A 23,395-nucleotide genomic window follows, 5' to 3' on the forward strand; every position below is an offset into this window, starting at 1 on the left:
AATCTACTATTAATTTTCAATTATTGTTATTACACAGGCACTTCCTTTTTCCCCAATGTGACTGCCGTGCAAGATGCTGAATTCCAAACAGCTCTGTGGTGAGTTGACAGGCAGCAGCTTAGCCTTTAAAAAGGAGAAAAAAAACACCCACCAAAACCCAAACAACCTTCAACAACCAATTTGATGAAGACATTCCAACCAAACAAAAATATATTAGGAAAAGAAAGAGACACACACAAACCTTTGACTCACCTGAAAATGCTATCAGCAGCCTGCTTAGCCTGAAGACTTGTATCATTTACGTACACCATGTCTATAGAGACTCTCATTAGAACTGACATTTTGACAACTCAAAAAAACTCTACAACAAGCCAACTCACAACATCACGGACAGTTTAAAAATAATTATCAACCACAGAAATTAAGTTTCACTAACCCTTCTGCTCCCTTAAGATGCAGGTGAATATTATATTAAAATAATCAAGTATTCTTCCTTGATTAATTATAATTGCAAAAATAGCTCAGGATTTTCAGCATTATACATGAGAAAGAGCAGAAACGACACAGCTGTGACCAGAGCTGGCCTGGGTGGACAGCAGGAGCTTCTGTGAATGTGGAGGGATCTAATTCTTGAATTTCACATTCCAGAGATTCTACTCGTGATCCAGAGATTCGACTCATCAGAAAGCTGCTGGCACTAAGGGTAGACCCTCTTTCCTATGGAAAACATCCAAGATGCCAAACGGGAGAGGAAGCACCTGGACAGCACAGCACATTTCAAACCCCATTGGTTTGGTTTGTCCTGCCTTTTTCACAGACGCTGGAGGAAGAGGCTTACGAGAGGGAACGGAGCTTGTAGACTTTGGGCCAGTCTGCACTGGCTTGGCAGACTACCCTCTAATCTCCCATATACAGCTAGAATCACATCCAAGAACTAGTAAACTAGTGAGAGACTTTCCAAAGGCTTCAACAGCTTTGGATCAGAGACTCACACGCTTCCAGTGCATTCAAAACGAGGAATTAAGTAATGCTGTGATGTAAAGTCTTGGGAAGTGCTGTTGCCTTTGCTGGTACAACATCATGCAGGATAGTCCATCGGAATGGAGACCGAGCAGCATTATAGCAACAAACAGAGCTCTTGCAACAGACACCACATGCCTACAAATCCTGCTAGGGCTTTGCTGCATGAATCCTGTAGAAGAGCCTACCTTCAGCCCTGCCTTCAGAGCTTGGATATCCACCTTGGCAGATCATCTCTTTGAGTGCACTTATGCCACTAATGCAGCTGGGATCAGCCTCTCACAATTCAGTGAGGTGACAAAGTTTCCCACAAACTTGTGGCACAGAGATCACACCAGAAGGCTGTAGCTATGCCACCCCCTGAAATATGAGGTTTAACTTGCACGCAACAAAGAGCAGGGAAACCTGTGGACAAGACTCCAGAAAGAACAGGAGATGCTCAATCAATTTCTTGCAAGAATGAAGTACTAAGGCTACTTTATGAGGTCAGAAGGTTTCTTTTGAGCAGTGTGGTCCAGGTCTACTGGCTCCTGCTCTTCTTGCCCCACAAGGACCTATTTATCAGAGAGGTCCATTCTTCCATTTCATTATTGTATATCAAAGCAGGTGTTGCTAAATCAGAAGAGTTACTCCCAATTCATAACAGAGTATCAGTGAGCTAAGTTTCATTTATCAGCTGTAAAAGTGTTTTGGCAAGAAAAAGCTACACAGTGAATAAAATCTTCTCAATAAAAGGAAACAACATCTATGTATAATGCACCTGGGTCCTCATGTCAACATTGCCCCAGTGGGTAGCCTGAAATCAGATGGATTCTGGCTCACCTGGACACCCTGCCTGCCACAGGTCACAGCCCTTTGGGGATGAGCAACACCTAATGCATACCTAGGGCAAATTAAATAGCAGTGCAGATTATAACAGCCTGCCCACAGTAAAGGCAGAAAGCAATGGAGACAGCAAAGATTCCCCCAGGAATACTAACAGGGCTTGCCCAGCCAGCTACCTGCTCCAGCATGGAAGTGAGAGACACAAATGACAAATTTGGCCTGGAGACCTCTCTTCCAGAGCAGAGGCAGCTGCCACGACAAAGAACAAGAATTTGGCAAATTTTGAAGACAAATCAGACTATCAGAGAGATAAAGGCAACTTTATTGGATGAAGGGGAAAACAGTGACAAAGGATGAGGAAGAGGCTGAAGTATTTAATTTCTTCTTTAATACTAAGACCAGTTGTTCTCAGGGTGCCCAGCCCCCTGAGCTGGAAGACAGGGAGCAGAATGAAGCCCCCATAATCCAAAGGGGAAATGGTTAGTGACCTGCTACACCACCCAGACAGAGTGGCTGGAAAGTGCCCGGCGGAGAAGGCCCTGGGGGTGCTGGCTGACAGCCGGCTGGGCATGAGCCAGCAGTGCCCAGGTGGCCAAGGAGGCCACCAGCCCCCGGGCTTGTGTCAGCCCTGGTGTGGCCAGCAGGAGCCGGGCAGGGATGGGGCCCCTGTGCTCGGCCCTGGGGAGGCCCCACCTCGAATGCTGGGCTCAGGTTTGGGCCCCTCGGGACAAGAAGGGCCTTGAGGGGCTGGAGCGTGTCCAGAGAAGGGCAGCGGGGCTGGGGCAGGGTCTGGAGCACAAGTGTGCTGGGGGGCGGCTGAGGGGGCTGGGGGGGTTTAGCCTGGAGAAGAGGAGGCTGAGTGGGGAAGACCTTATCACACTCTGCAGCTGCCTGAGAGGAGGCTGCAGTGAGGTGGGGGTTGGTCTCTTCTCCCAGGTAAGAAGTGATAGGATGAGAGGAAACAGCCTCAAGCTCTGCCAGGGGAGGTTTAGATTGGATATTAGGAAAAATGTCTTCACCCAAAGGTTCATCAAGCACTGGAACAGGCTGCCTAGGGAAGTGGTTGAGTCACCATTCCTGGAGGTATTTTAGAGACATGTATGAGGTGCTTAGCAACATGGTTTAGTGGTGGACTTGGCAGTGCTAGGTTAAGAGTTGGACTCGATCTTAAAAGTCATTTCCAACCTAAATGATTTTATGATAACTCCAGAGATCAACAAATAGTGCTTTCTTCTGCCATTTTTCTGCTAGTGCCCATCAGACAGGATCCCAGTCCTAAAGATACATAGTATGGTTCAGGTACCACTACATCCAGAAAGACACATCTGTACAAAAAGCCCATAAAGTCATCCAGCTCCTTCAGCTAAGGTGTGGACCAAGATGAATATCAGGTTCTGTTCACAGACACACTTTCTGAAAGGGGACATTGTCACACCCATAAAACCATCAAGCAGAATCACCTCTGCTGTTCGCCATCTCATCCGCCTTTCTGGGAAGTGTGAATTGTGCTGCCAAAGGGGGTACAGCGAGTGCTGGTTGAGGCTGGATCAAAGCCAACATATTCTCCAGCTATCCACCCTGCCCTGTGCAACTTCCATTCAAACGTTATCCTGACAGAACTGTTCGTAATGCCAAGCTACACTCATTTTTACATACGCTGCTCCTGCAGGACCACGTGAAGCCCCATGCAAAAACATTAGAAAAAGCTTGACATCAGCACTGCAACATTTTAGTCACTCTCGAAGTCATTTATTATACCCACACCAGCAACATCATGAATCACATTACCACACTGGAGCGATAACAGCCACCTTGCACCCACAACACCGGAGGGGCTTGTTCACCAGCTCAGCTGGGAAATACAGCCATTAGACTCCTCCAACTCAGTCTGCAAAACATATCAGAGCACCAGCATAAGTTACCAGTTCTCTCGCAGACAGCACTTAGCCAAATCGAATGGGAAGAAGGGATGTAAGGAGAGCCCATGAAGTGAAGAGACACTTCATGCTGAAGCACAGACACGCAGTGGTCCTACAGAGAGCGAGGCTGAGGATGCATCCTCCCCTGACACCCCAGCAAAGCTCCCAGAACCATGGTTATGAAACTTTTTAATATCTACCATAATAATTTTCCTGTGCTGCCTTTCCAAGATCACTGCTGGTACCTGCTTTACAGCTGGTGTAATAGCAAATGAGTATACAGAAATCAAAATGCACTCAGAACAGAGAAGCCTTAAGGCACCTCAAGGATTTCATTGGCTTGTGGGGCCTAAAACAGGATACTACCTTTTTAAACAAAATCTAAACCCCTTTGCCTTGATCATATCCAGAGGAGCAGCATGGCATTTTAAAGAGACCAACAAGCACCTCTGCAGCAGGAACCTGGAATTGCAGTAGTGGTATCTCCAACACAGGGTCACCAGCTCCCACCACCTCCTGAGATTTGGCAGTGTTTATTACTGGGTTTTCAACACCTGGGGCTCCTGAGGTCAGGCAATGTGAAATCCTGAGGTTGTTTTTTTCCCCCGAAGTCTGCTGGGAGCCATCTTGCTAAACTGACTGCAAGAATAAATCTCACAGAATAAGTCTTGAAAAAAAAAAAAAAGATCCCTGGAGAAGTTCAGGCAGCAGAAGGTAGAAGAGAAAGAAAAGTGCAACGCTCAAAAAACAACACAGAATTTTAAATCATGAGACCACTTGTGGGGGGAATTTATCCTGGAGCAGAAAAGGGTAGCAAAACCATCAAGAATATAAGATGTGTCTATGGAGAATAAAAGGTTAATGAAAGATATTTTGCACAGGGAATACCACAAGTAGGAAGAATGGGGTTTTTTTAATTCAGCCTTTTAAGCTGGTTGTGCCAGATTATTACCTTGAAATGGGTGGAATTCCACACAAGGAAAATGTGCCATTGTGATGGGACAGTCCAGATGTGCAGGGCTCTTGCTGAAGTTTAACACAATTTCTAAGCCCTCCCCAGCAATCATCATGAAACCACTGCATTTCACCCCCTTTAAAAGGCATAAAAAGTTATTTCTCCCATCTCCTCAGTCCCTTCCCAAGGAGGACAGGGTGACATACACACAACCACCAGCACTTGAAAGCTTCAGCCTAAGCTGAGGGAGCTCTTTACTGTCACTGCAATACAGATAAAGTTTTGTCAAATTGCTTGGTCTGGCGTATTTTTTTATTATTCCTTTAAACCAAGTAACTCATGCTAATCTGCAGCTAAATCCCACAGTATAGGAGGCACTGCTGACATCTGTAAGGATATAATTCCTGTTCCCAGGGACAAATAAGATCTCATCAACAGCACCCAGTGCTATATTCCTATCTAACGGAGTCTCGAGCTCTGCTAAATGGATAGGAGACACCTTGTTTTGAACATGATTTCAAGGATGGCCAGAACTACAAGTTGCCCACAGAGGAATAGGCTGGTTTTCGCAGGGTCATGTTTTATACATGATACAGCACTGCAGCTTCTGAAGCACACTGCTTTGAAGAGTTATTTTTTTAGGAATGTGTTGTTTTAATAAACTGGAGCAAGCAGGGGACACAGGATTCCCAGCTTTTGTGGCATTCCCATACGATTTAAGATCAAAATAATCCGCATGTGCACAGAGGCAAATCGAAGCCAACCCTTGGTTGCACCTTGCTGTATCAGCAGGAGGGCTGGCAGCAGGACAGCACTGGCAGACAGGACTCCCCAACCCAGCATTCGAACTTTTACTTTCTTTTAATACTACAAGCTAATGGGGACAGCCTTAATGAAGCGCTGGAGCTGCAGAAGTGCCTCCTGAACTCTGACTGCGATGGTTTGCTCCTGAACCAGCAACAGGGGTGCTGTGTTCAACTCCAAAGGAGAGGCTAGGTATGCAAAGGCAGGGTGTAGAGCCCAGTCCCAGAGAGCCTTAAGGGCAGGGGCAATTTCACCCCAATTGCTACACAGCCTTGCACTGCCTTGGCTGCTTTGGACAAGAAGCAGCTTAGACAGAATAACTGCAGAAGGTTAATAAATTCCTCTCAGAAAAAAGGCTGGAAGCATATAGCATGGCTGGTGGGATCAGTTACCCCAGCGACCAGGGGCAGAGTCTGGTAGACTTTTGACAGTCCAAGGACCTCTGCGACCCTTGCTGCTCTACCTGAGACGCCATGCTTGGCTGTCACAGGAATTATTCCAATAGTTCAAGTACAGGATTGTGACTTCCTGCTAATTATAAGGAAGGAGAGAATGAACGTACTGCTTGAGAAGCATCTTGGTCCTAGATGCCGACCCACACAGCAATTACAAGTACACGTGATGCGGCGCTACCTGCCTCCAAGTGTCACACAAACAATGCCTTCCTGGCACCGCAGGACTGGCTGCCTTACCCGCCATGTCCACACTCCGGGCCGGGAGAGGCCCTCTGGTTACTGGCTTCCTCTGGGTGAGACGGTACCCGCCACCCCAAGAGCAACTGTGTCTTGTGTGCACCACCACAGGACTGATGACAACATGGAGTGGGCTTCGCTCACTCATCTGGATCCTGAGCAGCGCCAAAGAGGCAGCCATGAGCACAACGACAGTAAAAGTCGATGTCTTGACCTTACTTTTCAAGATCTTGGAAGTGTCAATACACCAAAAGCCATGTTTTCCAACACCTGACCTTCAGTACCTGTGGCAACAGGGACCTTCAATCCAAAGGTCTTTGCTAGTGGGAAAACCAGCCCCAACATCTGAAAAGCAAGTCTTTCCCCACAAACCAGGTAAAGCACTGGCCACCTACCCATTACTAGAGGTCCTGATGAATGCAGAAGCCAACCAAAATCCTTTTCTCCTCCGAACTTTGAGGCTATTAGCAGCACCTGAACTCAGCCTTATCCCATCCTCTCCCATCTAACTCTGAATTTATATCAAAGTAAAAGGCTTTCGAGCTGCTGGAAGGCTCAGGCAGGCTCACGCCCCTTGAAGCACAAGCTTCATCCAAACCTTTCTCATAAGGGCTTATTGCCATGAAAATATTCAAGATTACTTGTTTTGACTAAAACAGTCATTTCACTTCTTACAGAAATGCAGGGCAGGGAACAACATTCTTCCTCCCTAATTTATTCTCCAAAAATAAGGAGTTTACACCCTGGTTTTAAAATCAAGTCAGAATAAAACTGCAAAACGCTTCAGCTTCTCTGTTTGCTTCCTAACCAGAACAGCCGAGAGACAGCCGCCAGCTCTGGGGACTCCACTTCTGTGCTCATGCATAAACCAGGGACAACAGCACAGCAAATTTGTATACCGCTCTGATCTCTGCCTTTATTTTAAACTGCCACTGTCACCACTGCATCTCAGCTCACCTGCCCAAAACAAGCCAAAGGCATCTCCCAGTGAGTCTCCTGACTCACCAGCACATTCTCCTTCCCCCCATCCCCCCCAGTAAAAAGAAATCTGTTGTGACAATAGGGATTTCAGTACTTTCCTCTTAGTTTCAGTTGGTCAGCAGGGACTTAAGAGTCTGGTTGAACTCAGAAGCTTACCTAACAAAGCACTTTCACCTTATTTAGGAAGAAGGGAAAGAGCAGTTATAGAAAAAACCTTGTCCCTTGGTTTCCTGCTGAGCACAGGAAGAGAACAATTAGCAAGGTGGTCTCTCCAGCAGAGAGATCTGTACTGAGGTGTCCTCACACACTCACTTCACATATTTACACAATGATAATCAGGATTCCAGCTGTAATTCTTGCTGAATAGGACAGAAGTTTTACCCCAATTTCCCATCAAGTGCTCCAGTACTGCTCTTTTCCAAGCAACTTCGGGCAACAACATAAGTCCAGAGTCCACTTCCCCACACTGGAAGCCGGCTACAACCCATACTCAGTTTCTAAGACCAATGCTCCTAAATCCATAGATCAATCACGGCCAAGTCAGCTTTGGGTGGACCACCTACAATTTGCCATTCAAGTCACTAGGATCTGCTCATTGCTGAGAGGTCCTGAAATGCTGGCTACTCATCCAGCTGCTTCAGAGAACAGAACTTCACATCCAACTTCAAGTCTCTCAGGAGGCTGATAGTGCTTGCAGGCGATTATTTACGTGCTGAAGGAAGAGCTGTAACTGATGTTCATTTGCTTGCAGATGCTAGTCATTTGCTGAAGGAGGCGGCAACAGGTGCAGCCCTTCTTTCATTTCAAATGTTTGATAGTCTTATAGAGCAGGCAGATCAGCTTTAATACTAGAAGTTTCTTCCACACTGCATTGGATTGCATAAGGACATTTATATTCATCTACTCTGATCCTCCTCCGCCACTGTTTCAATCGTGGTCACCTGCAAGGTCATCCGAGCTGAAGACAAAATAATTTGGGTAGCAGAGCCAGCTCCCTCTTCAGCTTTAAAATAAACCATATTTCTGTTTAAGGGATGCTTAGGGTCCCATGGAGTCACATTTCCAAATTGTCCCTCCCCAAAGCTATGAGCTTCCTTCTGTGAGAAGGAAAGTTCTTGCATCATCACGTAACTTCAGAACTGAAGACAAAGAAACTCCCCAACACGTAGACACCAGCCAGATTGGTTTAGGTCCCCTACTCCATGGGCTGGAGTCAAACGAAGGTGATCAGAAGACCATGCTCTTGAGTGGGTAGATTAGTAGGAACGAGATCTTTGATCCCCACTAGTTTCACCCTAGCAGAGCATCTTCCACAACACCAAACGCATCTGGATCTGACACCATGTCCATGAAGCAAAGGGAGACCCTCTGTAGTTTTAAGGGTGTTAGATCAGGTTCCCAACATGCTTCTGGGCAAGACAGGTTGTCTGTTTCCGACTCTTTATCCTCCACCACAGCCAGAGTCAGAACAGGTCAAGAAATACCAGAACAGGATTGGCTGGGGGGGGAGGAAGCAGGAGGGAGAGCGATTTGCGTTTTAAGAAATACAGCAATAGAAACACAGGCTTCAGAGATTAGGAAACAGACTTTTCAGCCACAGCAAAGCAAGAGGCATCTGCCAGGAGCATGGCATAGAAACATTTAGCGTTTTGAACCGTAAGGCTAATCTGACATGACACTCCATCAACCATGGATACAGCTTAGATAAATCTTTCATCAGCAAAGCTCATTGTCACAAACCCAAAGCACTTGGTAAAGCTAACATACTTCACCTGCACACACATCCCCTTTGGGGTCTCGCCTTAAGGACGTTCCTTATGGAGCCGGCATGTGAATTTTGTGATTCTCCCTCCCCGGCTGCAGAAGAGAAACACTGTCAAGTTTAGTCTTCATAAAGAAGCGAACACACATCTGACCTACATAGAGCGCACAGATGTGAGTAGCCTCACATAGCACCCCAGAGATTTTTTTTTTTTAAATGCAAAAAACTAACCACCACCTGCTTTGCCTGGAAACATTCAGGAACAAAAGCCAGCTGTACAATGGGGCACTGCACCAGGCTTCAGACTGGAACTCAGTATTACCACAGCCACCCTTTAGTCAAACACACTTTTCGACAGAAGGGTTTCGGGATTAAAACACAGCTTTCTTTCCAAGACTGAAAGCGCCAGCAACTTCGGGCAGGAGTCTGAAGAATCAACATCTGTCCCGCAGGGGCTTTTGCAGTTTTGCATGATGGTTAATGTTACGAGCGCAGGAACAGAGCACTGGATCTGCTGGATCAGGCCAGAACTACATCACCCCCAGCACCAGTGCAAGCAAGCTTTTTATTTTAAATAAGCTGCGTGCTACTGCAGCATCCAGATGACCTATCAAAACAGGCCAGTTGCATCATGTGTCTGTTGCCATAAAAAAATCCCAGAGTTTAAGCTTGATACAAATTAGTAAAATAAATAGATGCAGCAGTATGAAATGAAATTAAGGCATTCCAGCCAGATGCCCCATGCGCATAGCAAGGAAGGTGACTAGTAGAGGGTTACCTCCTTGCAAGCCAACACTAAGCCTTGCAAAAATGGCTGCTATGCTCCGGCACCAAGCTAAATATCACATGCCATGCATTTCCCAGAGTCCAGTCCTCCCTGCAAGAAAATCAGCTGTGACAGGGTGAAGCCCCGAGGAATGGGAACCACAGGGAGAGGCAGCAGGCTTGGAAGGCTGGGCTCAGGCATGCAACACACTGTCAAGTACTTCGGCTGCAAGTGAGATTTTTGCAGGCAGGGTTGAGGGAGGAGAGATGACAGAGCAGCATAACTAACATCAAAGAGGGTGAACTGGGAGCAAGGAGCCCTGGCTTTGTTCCCAGCTCTGCTACCACCCAAGGTCATGCCACGTCACATGCCCTCCTACCTTTTAGGTATTTAGGGAATAAACTCCAGAGCCACAGCTACTTCTCACTAGCTATATGCCCAGAGCTTCAGATACTATCATACTGTAAGGAAAGATGAAAGGTTGGCTAGCCAGTCCTCCAGATTTTTCATATTTATTAGGAAAATGGATCTTTTTTCCAGGGAGGGGACAAGAACTAGGTTGGTGGTAACTCTAGAGGGTGGGAAGCCTTATCAATGCTTCCTGCTCTCCTTATTCTTACTAGAGAACTTCAAACAAATTCAAGGAATAAACAAGAATAAAGCAAATTAATCAGTTTGCATCTATTTTATCAGCTAGTCTTTCATCTGCTTCTTAGAGATTCCCCTTGCTCATGACTGGTGGGCTCTGGAGGTAAAATAAAAAGATGACAAACATCAAGGTAAGAAAAAAAATCCAAACCTACTGCCCACTCTTAGCTAGAAATTTCAAATCCAGCCATTAGAAGCAAAGTCCTTGCTCTTTGCAATCAGGCACACGCATCTCGTCAGCATCAGCCTCTTTCTTACAGACGAGGACAGCAGTCCAGCAGGGGCAGAGGGCACGAACTTCCCAAAGCATTTTCTTTTCTCAAACGTAACTCAGTGGATCTAAAGGCTGTTTTCCATCACCGCACAAAGCCTTCTCACTCACATCACTCTCGCATCATTGCGGGTTGCAGAGACACTTGGTAATGCTCCCCTTCTGTCACAACCAAGGAAAGAAATAAAAAGCATCTATATTTATAAGAGATTCCCGGGCTGCTCTGTCCAACTGCATTTTGCCCCAGAGCAGCCTTTTGGAGCACAGAGATCATCCCCTTTTTTTGGGACTTCTAGAGAAAAGGGTTTGTGTAAACCTACACTATTTACTCCCCATACATGCTACAGATTGGCAACCCAGCTGTGAAGACTTGGGGCAAGCTATAAATCACTCACAAGACTTAACGGGTCAAATCACTCAAATTACTTAAAGCCTATGACTTGCTGAGCCATAGTCCCATGCACCAACGCTTCCCAACAGGCTATAAAATAAAGCTGTTTACACTACATATATGGCTAAAATCTATTAATTCTGAGGTCATGAGCACCATGCCTTTCCCCCCTCTTACAAATCAGTATTTGAACAGGCATACATCATCGGCTAGAAGCACACAAAATTGGACGGTGATAAAACACCTGCAAATTGAACTGCAGAAGGAAATGATAATAAAAGCAATGAATGCAGAGGACAGCCTGTATCACAAGTACACACGCAGCCTCCTCCTCTGCTGCTCAGGCTACTGCACCACCCATTTGCTTAGCACCCTTCAGTTGGGCAACTCCCTCTGCACCCTGAGCCCCCCAGCGCAACTCTCACCAGTATTTTGAAACACGCTACAGGAAAACGGGTGATCGCTATAAGTCAGTAATGCACTCCCTTCCAAGTTAGCTGAGGAAAGAGCTCGGTGTGAGCTGTTACCATTTAAGTAATCCTTACATTTAAAGCTTACAAGTAAAGCTAACAAAGAAAAAAGTATCTGCATATGTAAAGCAACCAGACACAGGCTATGTAATGATTTAGTAAATCTTGCTTCCTGCTTAACTGTAGCTTCCGGGCTTTTCTGCACTGAATTAGCCACCTCCACCATCTCCTGCCCATTTTATACAGAATAAGTGTTTTGCTGTTGCGGGGTATTTTTTCCCAGCCCTGGCAGGTCTCAGTGCTCAGATGTGAAAGGAAGGAAGAGATCCAGAGTTTAGAGAAGAAACTGCCCTGCCAGCAGCTACCAGTGCCGGGCACCATTTCACTGCTGCATCCCTCTGGCTGCGCAGCATCACCCAGCAGAGCCTCCCACCCCTTCTTCACGAGCAGCAAGAAACGGAAAGATCCCACTGTTGCAGTAGAGGGGAGCAAGTCGTTTTTAAACAGGATCCTGCTCAAACGCTGCACTGATGGCTTTTGCCTTGAAATTAAGTAGCACTTGGACTTTTCTTTCCTGGAACCCCTGCTGCTTTCCAGATTGGGCTGAAGGCAAATCCAGGAGAAGCAGGAGCAAAGCATCAGAGCAGAGACACGGGCTGATTCATACTTCAGCTGAAAGAGCTTTATTCTCCTGTACCAGATGCACAGCCTGTTCACTTTGGGAAAAGAGGTAACTTCAGATACCTTTTGTAATGTCTGCTAGCAGAACAAAGATGGACTGTAAGAGATGATCAATGTTTAAGTCCATCTTCAAAGTGATTTGGGGAGCTGCTGAAAATAAACAAGCAATCGGGGCCCAGGAGCCAGGGTAAAAGCTGACAAAGAAACTCCCTTTTTTCCCCTAGGCAAACAGAAGGGGGCTAATAGCTCAGTTCAGTGAGGCTGAGCTCTCTCCCCTTGTAATACAAGCAGGGCAAGAGACCAAATTTAATTTCTTCATCACAACAGCTTTAATTAAAATCATCTAAGCCCTTCCTGCCTCTCTCCTGCCACGAGGTGTGGTTCTGCTCACAGGAGGTATTAGGAAACTCCAGCTTATTAATGTGCCCTCCCTGAAAATGCTGCTTATACCACAGTCAAATGGCTGGGGAGCCCATCTGCGGGGAAGCACGCCACGCCTAATTAAGAGGCAAAAACCACAAAGCCCACCTTTGATGTCTATCAGTGGCAGCAATCATTCCTCATGTGCTCATGAAGCTGTTCAACAGCATTAGCTTCACTGGGCATCCTTCCAGTGGAATTTACCATCAGATGTTTCTCTTCACCATCACCTGTGGTCTGCGGGTGCTGAGATACTACTGGAGGTAAAGAAAGGACACTGGCTGCATGAGGTTAGCTGTACCAAGGATTTTTCAGTAGTTTTATAGACACAGAAATTTCAAAGCCAGTTCCATAGTCTAGCTCCCCATCCTTGTGACATGATCTACATCTCTGTGTCTGCACAGAGACGCAGGGAGGTCTGTCCCTGGGCTTGAGTACCAGGCTGGGGGGTATGTATGTGACCTCTCAAACCCATCACAGATGTGAGCATGGCAGTACTACTGTCCTGTTGAAATGCACGAGCATGAGTAAGAGTTGCACACCAGACTAAGTTCTGGAGCAAGAGCTTAACAGAAGATTTTTTTTTTTTTTAAATGAAGCCTAAGTTACCAGAGAGGCTCAAGAGGATTTTTGCAGCACTTATAGCTCTTACCAACTCCTGAAACAAGCTCTCCAGGGCTTTCAGTTGGTAAGAGCTGTAAGCACTGCACATTGCTGCAGAACCAACAGTCACAAGCAAATACCTGTTTTACAAGCAGACAGTGACAGAAACGAGGAGCTGTTGAACCCCCAGACCACCGCAACACTGCCTTTCCAGCAGCAACATGCTCTGTCATGTCATGCAGCACCATCAGCTCTGCAATCTTATGCCCCACAGCAGTCACAGAGTTTCTCAAATCTATCTAGAAAGAAACCTCTATTATGTTGGAGCACCAACCATCTGCAATCTCAGCCCAGGAGAGTCACCTTGAAGTCCTGGCAAGTCTAGGATGCAACTGAGAAGAGACAGTGAAGGCCAGGTGAAAGGTAACATGAACGCCAACAGCACCACCTGCCAGTGGACTGTCATACAATATCCACAGAAGCAGTTGCTACCATGCAGACCCACGTGGTCGAGGTCCAAACCTCTTCACTGGAGCACCAGATCATCCTTATTTCTCCAAGACAGTAGGCTTCATCCACAAGTTCAGTTCAAACAGACCTCCCATCTCCAACCAGAGGTATTTTTCTCCCTGTGCAGGAGAGCTGACAGAACTAGCACCCCCCATGTCCTTCTAAAGGAAGGATTTTTCTCACAAATACTCCTAAGAGTTTAGAAAAAAAAGTTTGCTAAAGGCAGAAGGAAAGCATGAGAGTTAGACTAGTAAAGACATCAAGAGCCCAGGTGGAAAACATCTGCAACCATCTCCTCCATCCACCTTGTGTCCTTTGCCAGCCCTGAGTCCTGAACTCAGGAATTCATACATTAAAATGAATAGTAACTGTCGATCTATTCCCAGCTTCCAGGACAAGTGTCCATTGCCATCATTCCCCGAATCTCTTCTCTGGCAGAAACCATCACCCTTATTTCCACATTTAAGTACTCTCACTAGAAGGCAGACTTCCCACATGGAAGGACATTCTCCCTCCAAGGAAGGTCCAATGCAGCAGGAGCCACTTAATCCTGACACAGCAGGAGATGGAGCTGCACTGCCTCAGTTATTGCTCTTGCTCATGCATTTAGCCTGTCCATTCTTACTCTGCTTGTAGCAGCAATCAGAAGATGAGTTCACATTCATTCCCACTGAGGCTGTATTTGTTGAAATAAGCTGCTTGCAAAAGCATCAGATAAAGCTATGCAACTTTTCAGCACCTAGTGTTTGGTACCACCACTCACCACATCCAGATGATGCTGCAGACTTCCCCTGGGAATCACTGAATTCACACGGACATAGCCCAGAGGTGCCCACGCTCATTGCCTCATTCTTGTTTTCTTATAAAAAAAACCTGGCATTATATTTTCTATTTTTAAACCAGACTTTTTGAAACAAAAAAGGACAGTTGTGCAACATCATTGGCAAAGTCTATAAATGGATGCTCTGTAAAGGAAATGCTCTGCTGCAGGTGCAGAAATGCTACTGAAACCCAGTCCGGCATCCTGCTGTTCAGCTCCAGCATCAGGGTAGAAGCAGCAGCTCAGAAACCCTTAAATCAAAGTGGGGGACCTTCCCTGCAAAGGCAAGGCCAAGTCTTGCTTCAGGAGCTTCTCCCTGGCGCATCTTGCTCTATGGCAGTATTTGGTTTCAACATATTCAAGGCTTGCTTTTAAAAAGAAAGTATTATTATTAGATGCCAGAGTGACAGATGCAGGATCCACCCGCCTCCGAAACAGCCGCAGCAGCTCATCAGGTCCCTGGAGAAGGTACATCCACTCCCCAGTCTCTTCATGTTGGGGGATACAAGAGACCAGCATAAGCAGAACAAACACGACTGTTCCATGTTAAACAGTGTTATACAAGAGCCAAAAAGACGACTCTCACTGCCCTTATAGCCTTTCCCTGGATATCCAGAAAAAAGCCAGGCACAGCTACAGAAAGCAGCTGTCTCTGGAGGCGGGGGTAACTCCAGGGACACCTCCTGCCCCAGCGATACAGCTTTGGTGCTGTTAGTAAGGCCAATGCTGCTTTTAAGATGGTTAGATTTTAAGACAAAAACTGTTCTCATTTTATTTAAGAAAAGGAAGTCGTTATAACACTCCCAATATTTCACCCGTTGTAAATAAGGACCTCACTGGGAGCTTAGAAAACTATGGACTGCAGGCAATATCCTTTTCCATGCTTCAGCATCACCTGTTACATCCTGCACCCTATCCCCATCTCAGGCTCCACAGAAGTAGCTTCTCTTGTTTGCCCACAGCCTGGCAGCAACAGGGTACTAGTTCTGACTGTTTTAAGCTGCAACACGAGAAGCCACAAGAAAAGCTTTAGATTCACTGTTTGCATGCATGCTTCTTGTATCCCTGCAAGCTGAGGATTTCATAAGACATGCAAAAGAAAACAGTCTTCGTTCATTGTTACAAGCCTGGGCTTTGATAGTTCCAACACCTTAAATGCTAAACTAGACACTTAGAAGCAGATGTTAATTCTGCAGAAGCCTGGTTCTGAGTCAATCTCTGACATGGTGTCACCTCAATTCTGCCTTTTGTAAAGCACAAACAATTAATTTTATATCAGAGATGAAGCTAGCGGACACCTGACCTTCTAATTAAATACACACTGTCAGGTGAGGACCACAATGTCATATTACTCACTTGAATTAAACATGTACACTAGGGCTGGTGGCAAAAATAAAAATAGACGCTGTTCACACGGCACCCCGAGGAACGCGGCAGCATTCTCGTACACAACAGCAAGATCAACTTAATTGCAAATGATAACTTCTAAAAGCCTTTACTTTGGATTCATCCTTGGCATTTTTCTAGGCCAGTTTGAAAACAAAAGCTTTGTCTTCTTAAAATGCGACTGCCTGAGGCACCTCTAAAAAAAGTGACTAACTCAGGTCTGAAAAATGCCTCCTGGGTTTCAGATTCTCTTAAGAGCCTCTTTGCTATTCAGCTTGATTCAGATTACCCAGATCAGCATGAATTCTGCAGATTTAGCCTCAACTACCAACACAGGTATAAAAAGCACACATTTAGGACTGTTTTTTAAACAATATAATTAAAGCTCTACAGTTATAAAAAAGAACTTGTTATTGATCCAAGTGGTTCCTCCCTCCCTTTTCTCCACTGGGTTTATATACACTCTCTGGTAGGAGTTTATTCCGAATTTCACTCCGTTAAGCTTATTTCAGATTTTTTTTTTTCTAGCATGTTTTTCTTGCTGGGTGTTTTCAACCTTTTCATCACAAACATCAAGCTGTGAAAAGAATGAGCAACTTGTCTTGGAATCAAAACCTGAGCCCAAAATTTTATTCCTTGTTTCTTCTCCCTTCCGCAAACCCTCTTCATTCCAGTGGCTCCACGAGCAATGCCTTTGGGCTGCTTCTTCAAATGCAGAACACAACCCTGCGCCAGGCAAGACTGTAACTTAATGGGAGGGGGTAAGGAAGGAAAAGCTGCAATTCTCTGCAAGACAGACACAGCTATTTCTAATACCTATAAATAACATCTTGGATAACTCTGCAGTACCTTTAGTGTATTGCAGATTTTTGTATCCACGGGCCATTTTCTTTGAGTAGATGCAAGTTTACTCCTAGGTCTGAAAACTCCTTATGCAGCATCAATGAAGAACTCAAACTAAAAGAAGTTCTGTTGCTTTTATCGACTAATTTGGGACAAGAAGAGCTGAAAGCTCTCTCAGTGCTGGGAACGTGTTATAGAAGCTTACATTTCTGAATGACCAAGTCCCATCACTTACTCCACAAACTGTTCTCTGTCAAGAGCTTTAATCTTCTCTTTATAATCCCTAAATAAAAAATCCTTCCAAAACTCACTGCCTATTATCTGCCTTTTCTAAAGTTGGTCGTAAGAGACCCACCACCTTCTGCTTTGCCATTCCCCTGAAATCCATCTATGACATTAGCTTGGCAGAAGTAAAATACAGGCAATCCTTCACGGGCACAGCATGGTGAGCTAAACGAGCGCCTCTCTTAACACAGGCACCTCATGAAGAAAGGTATCACACGCAGCCAAGCTGAACGCCGCTCACCGAAAACAAGAGTCATAAAGAGACTTCCAGGGGACGTGAGCAATAAACCTTGTGACAAACTGTCACAGAGAGCAGGCAGCCCTTAAATGAGGCTACAGAGCCACATCACCGTGGTGTAACCTGAGGTTTTGCTCATGACACAGGCTCCTTACCTCCCTGGTCACCCGTGAAGACCAAAGGCAGTCCTTCCCTCTACACCAGGTCAGCACAGGCTCCTCATCCAGGAGCTCTGCTGCTGGCTTTGCTTAGAAAACAAATTCCCCATCCTTTACCTCAGAAGAAAATAATGCAAAGAGCCCAAATCAGAACAAACTGCAGAGTAAAAGCGAGGACAAAATGCAAGTGGAAGTACCACCTCCACCTTTCGCAGCCGCAAAAGGGAAACCAGGAGTGGAAGCACCTGTAGAAGAGATCAGGCTTCCCCTCCACAGCAGAGGCAATCCAGAGGTCCTACAACACAGCCGACGCCTTCCACCCCGTGCCGGCTCATCCGAGATGGCAGCCAGCGTTGCCCAAAGCCGAGGAGAACAGGCTTAGCCTGGGCACTGAGCTCCGCAGCAAATACCAGCCCGAATGCTCGCACCGCACCTGCCGGCTCAGGAGAAACACCCGCTGCCACACCGGCCCGGCAAGCACCAGCCCCGGCGACTGACTACCTTACAGGGTTTATTTGCAGAGGGAAAACAACTTAAGGGCTTCCTTAACTTGAAATAAAAGGATCTTTTATTCTGGCCTCGAGAGTAAGCTGAAGTCCTGATGCTATCGACTTCAGTCTCCCCAGAGCCTGAGCAGAAGAGCTACCAGAAAACCGGGCGGCCGCGGGAACACGGGAAAGCCCCGGGAGTCCGCAGCCCAGCACACGCTCGGTCCCTGCCTTAGCCTTACGGCCAAGACCTTCCCCCCCCGCCCCCGTGCCAAAGAACAGACCGGAGAATTATTATACTCAGAAGCACACTCAGGAAAATACAGGTGCACATTCACACTGTTCTCCATCCACGCAATTCATATCTTAGCTTTCTGGGCTCTCTCATCATAAGATATCAGCCTCAGGACCAGCCTTGAAAGCGCAAAGCCGCAGCCAAACCCGCTCTCAGCCGCGGGGGCGGCCGAAGCCATCCCGCCAGCCGCCTGCAGCAGGAGCCGGAGCTTGATCCGCCACCCCAAATACTTACAGAAACCACATACCCAAACGTATGCCGGCAGGTGACGTTCCCAAATGCTAGAAAATTACCTTTTAACGGATGGTGGGGCTCGGCACCACCGCGCAGAGGAGCGGCCCCCGAAGCCCTGGGGCTGCAAGGGCACAAGCCCACGCGGAGCCGCTCGCTCGCATTATTCAGCCACTTTTATCGGTACGAAGCACCCGAGGTCGCCCCCGGCCCGCCCAGAGGGGACCCTCCCAGAGGAGCCGGGGGTTTCTGCTCTGCAGCGGGCACGGAGCAACTCCCGATCGTTCCCGGTCGCTTTGAGAGCACCCCTCTGACCGAGCCCCCACCCGCGACGGGCGGCCCCAGGGTCCCGAGCACCGAAGGGGCCCCGGGGCGGGGCGGGGGGCTCAGCCCAAGAGCCCGGCCCCGCGGCGGCGCCAGGGACGAGGCGTCGCCCCGCACCCGCTTTTAACCGCCGAAGTTTCCCGTCCCGCAGGTGCCGGCATCCCTGCGCCTCCTCCGCCCTTCCCGTTAAAAGGGGGAAACGTGGATCCGGGGGGCGGGTGGTCGCGGGGGGGGGGGAAGATGGGACACCAGAACAACAGCGAGTAGCGGGTTAAGGAGACGGAAGGACAAAACTCACTTGCAGCCGGACGCCCGTTGCGAGCGGAGCCCCCCGCACCGCTGCGGAGCGGAGGCAGCGCGCCGCGGGGGCACGGCCGGCCCCGGCGGAGGCACCCGCGGAACGACGGGCAGCGGCACGCGCCCGGCGCCGCCGCTGAGGATGAGGAGGGAGCGGGAGGAGGGAGCGGGAGGAGGCGCGGAGGAGCAGCCGCCCCGCCCGCCCTCGCCCCGCGCGAGCCGCCGGCACAGTGCCGCGCGCCGCCCCGCCGCTCCGGCTCCTTCCCGCCGACCGTACCACTGCGCCCCGCCGCGGGGGGGGCTCACCGTGCCGAGCGGCGGGGGGAGGCGGGCCGCGCCGGCAGCCGCTGCGGGCTCCCCCGGCGCCGCCCGGTCGGGGCCGGCGCTGCGGGGCCGGACCACGCCGTGCCGAGCTGCTGGGCCTCGGCCGAGGGGACCGGCGCTTCCCCAGCGCCCCCCGGCTCCCCTCCCGCTCTGCAGCCGGCGCGGTGGAAGGGTCCGGCGCGGGGTGGCGGCTCCCGCAGCGGCCAGTCCCGCCGAGCCCCGACGCCGCCCGCTCCGTGTTTAAGCCAGGCTCACCTGAGCGGCAGCCCAGGCTGGTCCGCGCGGGCCGCGTCCGTCTGCCGGCGCTGGGCGGCAGGGACCCCGGCGGGCGCCGAGCCCGGCCGGAGGGGCTGCGCCCCGGGAGCCGCTCCCGGGAGCGGAGCTGAAACTCTGCTGCTCTTCCTCGGGTGTTGTCTGTAACAGACCGACTCTCAGCTTGGCTGCTCCATTCTGTGTCTGACCGCTCCTCACACCCACGAGGAAGGCAACAGTTCTCTTAGAAATCAGATGTTCTCTCAGCAAAACTAGCGTTCAGCATTTCACCGCTCGGTCAATACGTGGGGAGTCCGCGCCTCGGCGGCGGCGGGGCAGGCACCGGCAGGGGCGCGGGGGGGATACCGCGGGCAGCGCCGCGCGCAGCACCAGCGGACGGTGCGCGCGCCGCCCCCCAGGCCGCCGCGCGGAGCGGTCCCAGCTCGTGGGAAGCACGTTCGGGTCCCTGGGGCATTTACTGCAAATAATTTCATGCAGCAGCTCTCTGCAGCGCGTTACTGAAGAGCAAGTCCCACCTGCAGGAGCAGCCCATCACAGTCATGCTCGCTGCGACACTTCAGCACGTTCCCGTTCAAAGGTTTCTGGGAGGGCGCCGCAGCACAGATGATTAACTGGCAATCAAGGCGGAGACAAATCCCCCCTAAATTATTCTCCGCTGATCCCTCCATAACTATGGTAGCGTTTAATTGCTCAGCTGTACAAAACTGCCCAGTGTAATACTTGCTCCTACTGAGGCCAATGGGAGCGATGAAGTGCTCCGAAGGTACCTCTGAAGGTTGGGTTGTTCAGTAATAGGAGACCCCTTAATAAGGTGAACTCTCTTGCCAACATCAAGACGCGACTGACTGTGGGTTGGAGGCAAGATCTCGGGGTACCTACCAAGCCAAACTTGAAGAATTAACTATTCTTCAGCCTAATTTTTCTTGGGCAACTCACATACCTCTTCCAAGCTTCAGTTTTTCGCCTGCAGAGTGGGCTTCCCAAAGACAAAGGCAGGCAAAACCTCATCAGCTTCTCAGTTCAATGCATTGGCTTTTCCCCTGAAATCCAAATACCCCAGTCTGTCCTGGGACATTGTGCTCCCTCCCTCTCTCCTCAGAAAACCATCTCCTCCTTGCGTTTCACCTCCTGTGATAAATGACCCCCTCAGGGTGAGGGGAGACAGCGAATCACAGCAGTCCTGCGTTCAGAGTATCAAAGTGCATATCCTGGGCAAAGGTACTCTCCTGGTTTCCTTCCAAGGAGGATCAGGGGGCACCAAGTTATAGCTATGGAGCTATAAAAGAGCATTTCAGAAGTTAGCAGTATTTTTTCTAGTGTCGGGGCATTCAGCTTTTTGACTAAAATTCTCCACCCACAAAAGCCCCAGTGGCACCTGTAGAATCCTGCAAAAGCAGGTGCTTCTCACAGTAGTCTAGAACTAGGTTTTCACCAAAACCTGATTTGCTTTAAAGTCTTACTTATTATAGCTTAACAATCACTTTAAAGCCTATGGGTGGGAAGCAATACAAAAGCATCTTTCATTATTCATTAAGGACAAAAGATGCAAGGGTTTTGCAAGGGAAAAGAAAGTACACATACTTTTCTGCACTTAAAACAATTATTTCTTACTAATAACTCTGCAGAAAGGTGCCCCACAGAGAGCTGCAGTTTGGACGCTTTTGAAGTTTGGTCTCTTGATGACAAAAAGAATTATTCTTCCCCTGTGACGTTCCTGAGCAAAGATCCTGGGAAATGTTCTGTTTTACCATTTTTATGGTTTAAAAAGATTTAGAAGATTGGTTTTGGGCATGTCCCCTTCGCGGGATGGAGAAGTAATGTCGCTGTAATCAAGGAGATTGAGATCTGTCATGAGAATAAAAAGCTGCATCTACAGAGCGAACCTGCAGCAGGTTTGGGAAGAGGTTTGAGGAACCACAAACCCCCGGGAGAGCTGAGGCTGGAAGGGGCCCTGGAGGTCTCATCCAACCTCCTGGGAATCTGCGGGCCTTACTCCAGTTTAGCACCATGTTTCTTGTCCCAGCGGCAGCCTGGGACAGCGTGTGCTGTTCCAGATGTGGTTGGCACATGCCAAGGAGAGGGAGCAGACATTGCCCTCCATCCCCTGACCATACAGCCTGCTCTGCTGTCACCGTCCTCGCTGCCAGGGTGCACGGCTCCTCAAGGCTCGCTTGCCGCCCAGCAGCATCCCCGGGCCTTTGCAGCAGAGCTGCTCTCCGGCCAGTCAGTCCCCAACCGGTATGGTGCAAGGGGACAGACCATCCTGCGTTCAGGGCTTTGCATTTGTCCTCGCTGGATTTCATAAGATCCCTGTTGGCCTGTTCCAGCAGCCCAGGGAGCCCTTGCTCGGTGGCAGCCCTGCCCTCAAGCATGTTGACTGCATGTTTGGTGTCATATGTAAACTTGGTGCGTTTTTCCTCCTCCCTCAGGTTATTGCTAGGGCTATTAGGACAGATTCTAGGAAAGACAGCAGAGTCGTCTTTCCCTTTGTAAGGGGAGGTACTGCCTCTTGTAACGGGCCTCCAGGCAGAGCACAACCAACCCCTAACCTTGCAGCCCAGCTATCCAGCCAGTCTTTCACTGCTTTACAGAGCCACCCATCTGGACTGCGATGTCCTAACTTGGGTGCCAGGATGCTGTGCGAGACCATACCGAAATGTGTGCTAGCCCCAAAGCGAATGGGGTGGTGTGGGATCCCCGTCAGGAGCACCACACAATGCTTCCCGTCCACCTCTGTCACTAGGACACCTCATCCCAGGAGAGGGTGGATGGGGGAACTCTGAACTGCAGAGCTGAGGATCTGCGGTTCTGGGTCCGCTGGTCTGTCTGCCCTGAACAGAAGTCACGCGCTGGTCCTAAGGCCGAAGGACTCAGAGCAATTTTGCGGTGGTCCCACTGGTGAGGAAGGGCTCCAGGGCACGGCACAACTCCGCTGGCTGTGCCTCGCGACAGGATCTGTCCCTAAGGTGTCCTTGAGAGTGCAGACTGTGACATTCGGTCAGGCCCTAGAAGAAGTCAATGTGGGGCTGTGCACAGCCACCCGCGGAGTCCCCCAGTCACCAGCGCCATTGCTGGAAACGGAGGTGCTGGGAGCCCACGAGCGGTGTCTGTGTGGTGGGGGAGCTGGTCCTGGGGTCTCACTGCCAGCAGAGCCGGTTTGTGCCTCGGTTTCCCACGCCGCCTCAGCCAGTCCTCTCCCTGCCACCTCCTGCCCCTGCCGCTCTGGTTGGAGAAACAGGGCAGGCCAGACTAGAAGTGACGTCCTTGGGCACTCAGGGCTATGTGGGGACCACGGGTGCCAGCCTGGCCAGAAAGGAGACTGCACGGGCACCTGCCAGGCTCGGGGAGAGGGGCGGAAAGCAGAGCACGCTGCATGGCGACCTCCCTGGGGCCACAGCACAGCTCCGGGGGCTCCTCTGAGGGGTCGCTGCTTGCTGAAACGTTCTGAAGAAAGCAGTCCTCATGCGAGACCCTTCTCTGACTCCTAATCTGATAGCCGTACCCTGTAAAGGAGGTGACAGGTCCTTTTTATCGGCATGTCTGTCCAGGACACTCTGTGTACGGCTATGAACCCTTCAGACATTTAACCCTCTCACCCCTCTCTCCCCATTGCCCTGATTTCAATCTTCTACATTTGGTTTTTGTGCTGGGAGATACAGAAATGCCGGTGGTTTTTTCTCTTTCCCTTTTTTCTCTGTTTTTAATGAATTTTTCA

At 49.2% G+C, this 23,395-nt stretch overlaps 1 protein-coding gene across 3 annotated transcripts in view; it reads right to left on the minus strand.

Annotated features, from left to right (window-relative positions):
• The window catches only part of RALY (RALY heterogeneous nuclear ribonucleoprotein), a 143,887-nt gene extending 123,874 nt beyond the window's left edge, over nucleotides 1-20,013 (minus strand). The window contains exon 1 of one of the 3 annotated variants that reach the window (XM_075108718.1): nucleotides 19,663-20,013. The gene's annotated coding sequence lies outside the window, so the exon portion shown is untranslated. Of the gene's footprint in view, nucleotides 1-18,524; nucleotides 18,638-19,084; nucleotides 19,340-19,662 lie in introns of those variants that run through there. The other 2 variants (XM_075108717.1, XM_075108719.1) reach the window with 2 other exon arrangements.
• Between the last annotated feature and the right edge of the window lie 3,382 nt (nucleotides 20,014-23,395).

The sequence above is a fragment of the Phalacrocorax aristotelis genome, chromosome 13 (genome assembly GCF_949628215.1).
Source record: "Phalacrocorax aristotelis chromosome 13, bGulAri2.1, whole genome shotgun sequence".
In the NCBI taxonomy this organism is placed as follows: Eukaryota; Metazoa; Chordata; class Aves; order Suliformes; family Phalacrocoracidae; genus Phalacrocorax; species Phalacrocorax aristotelis.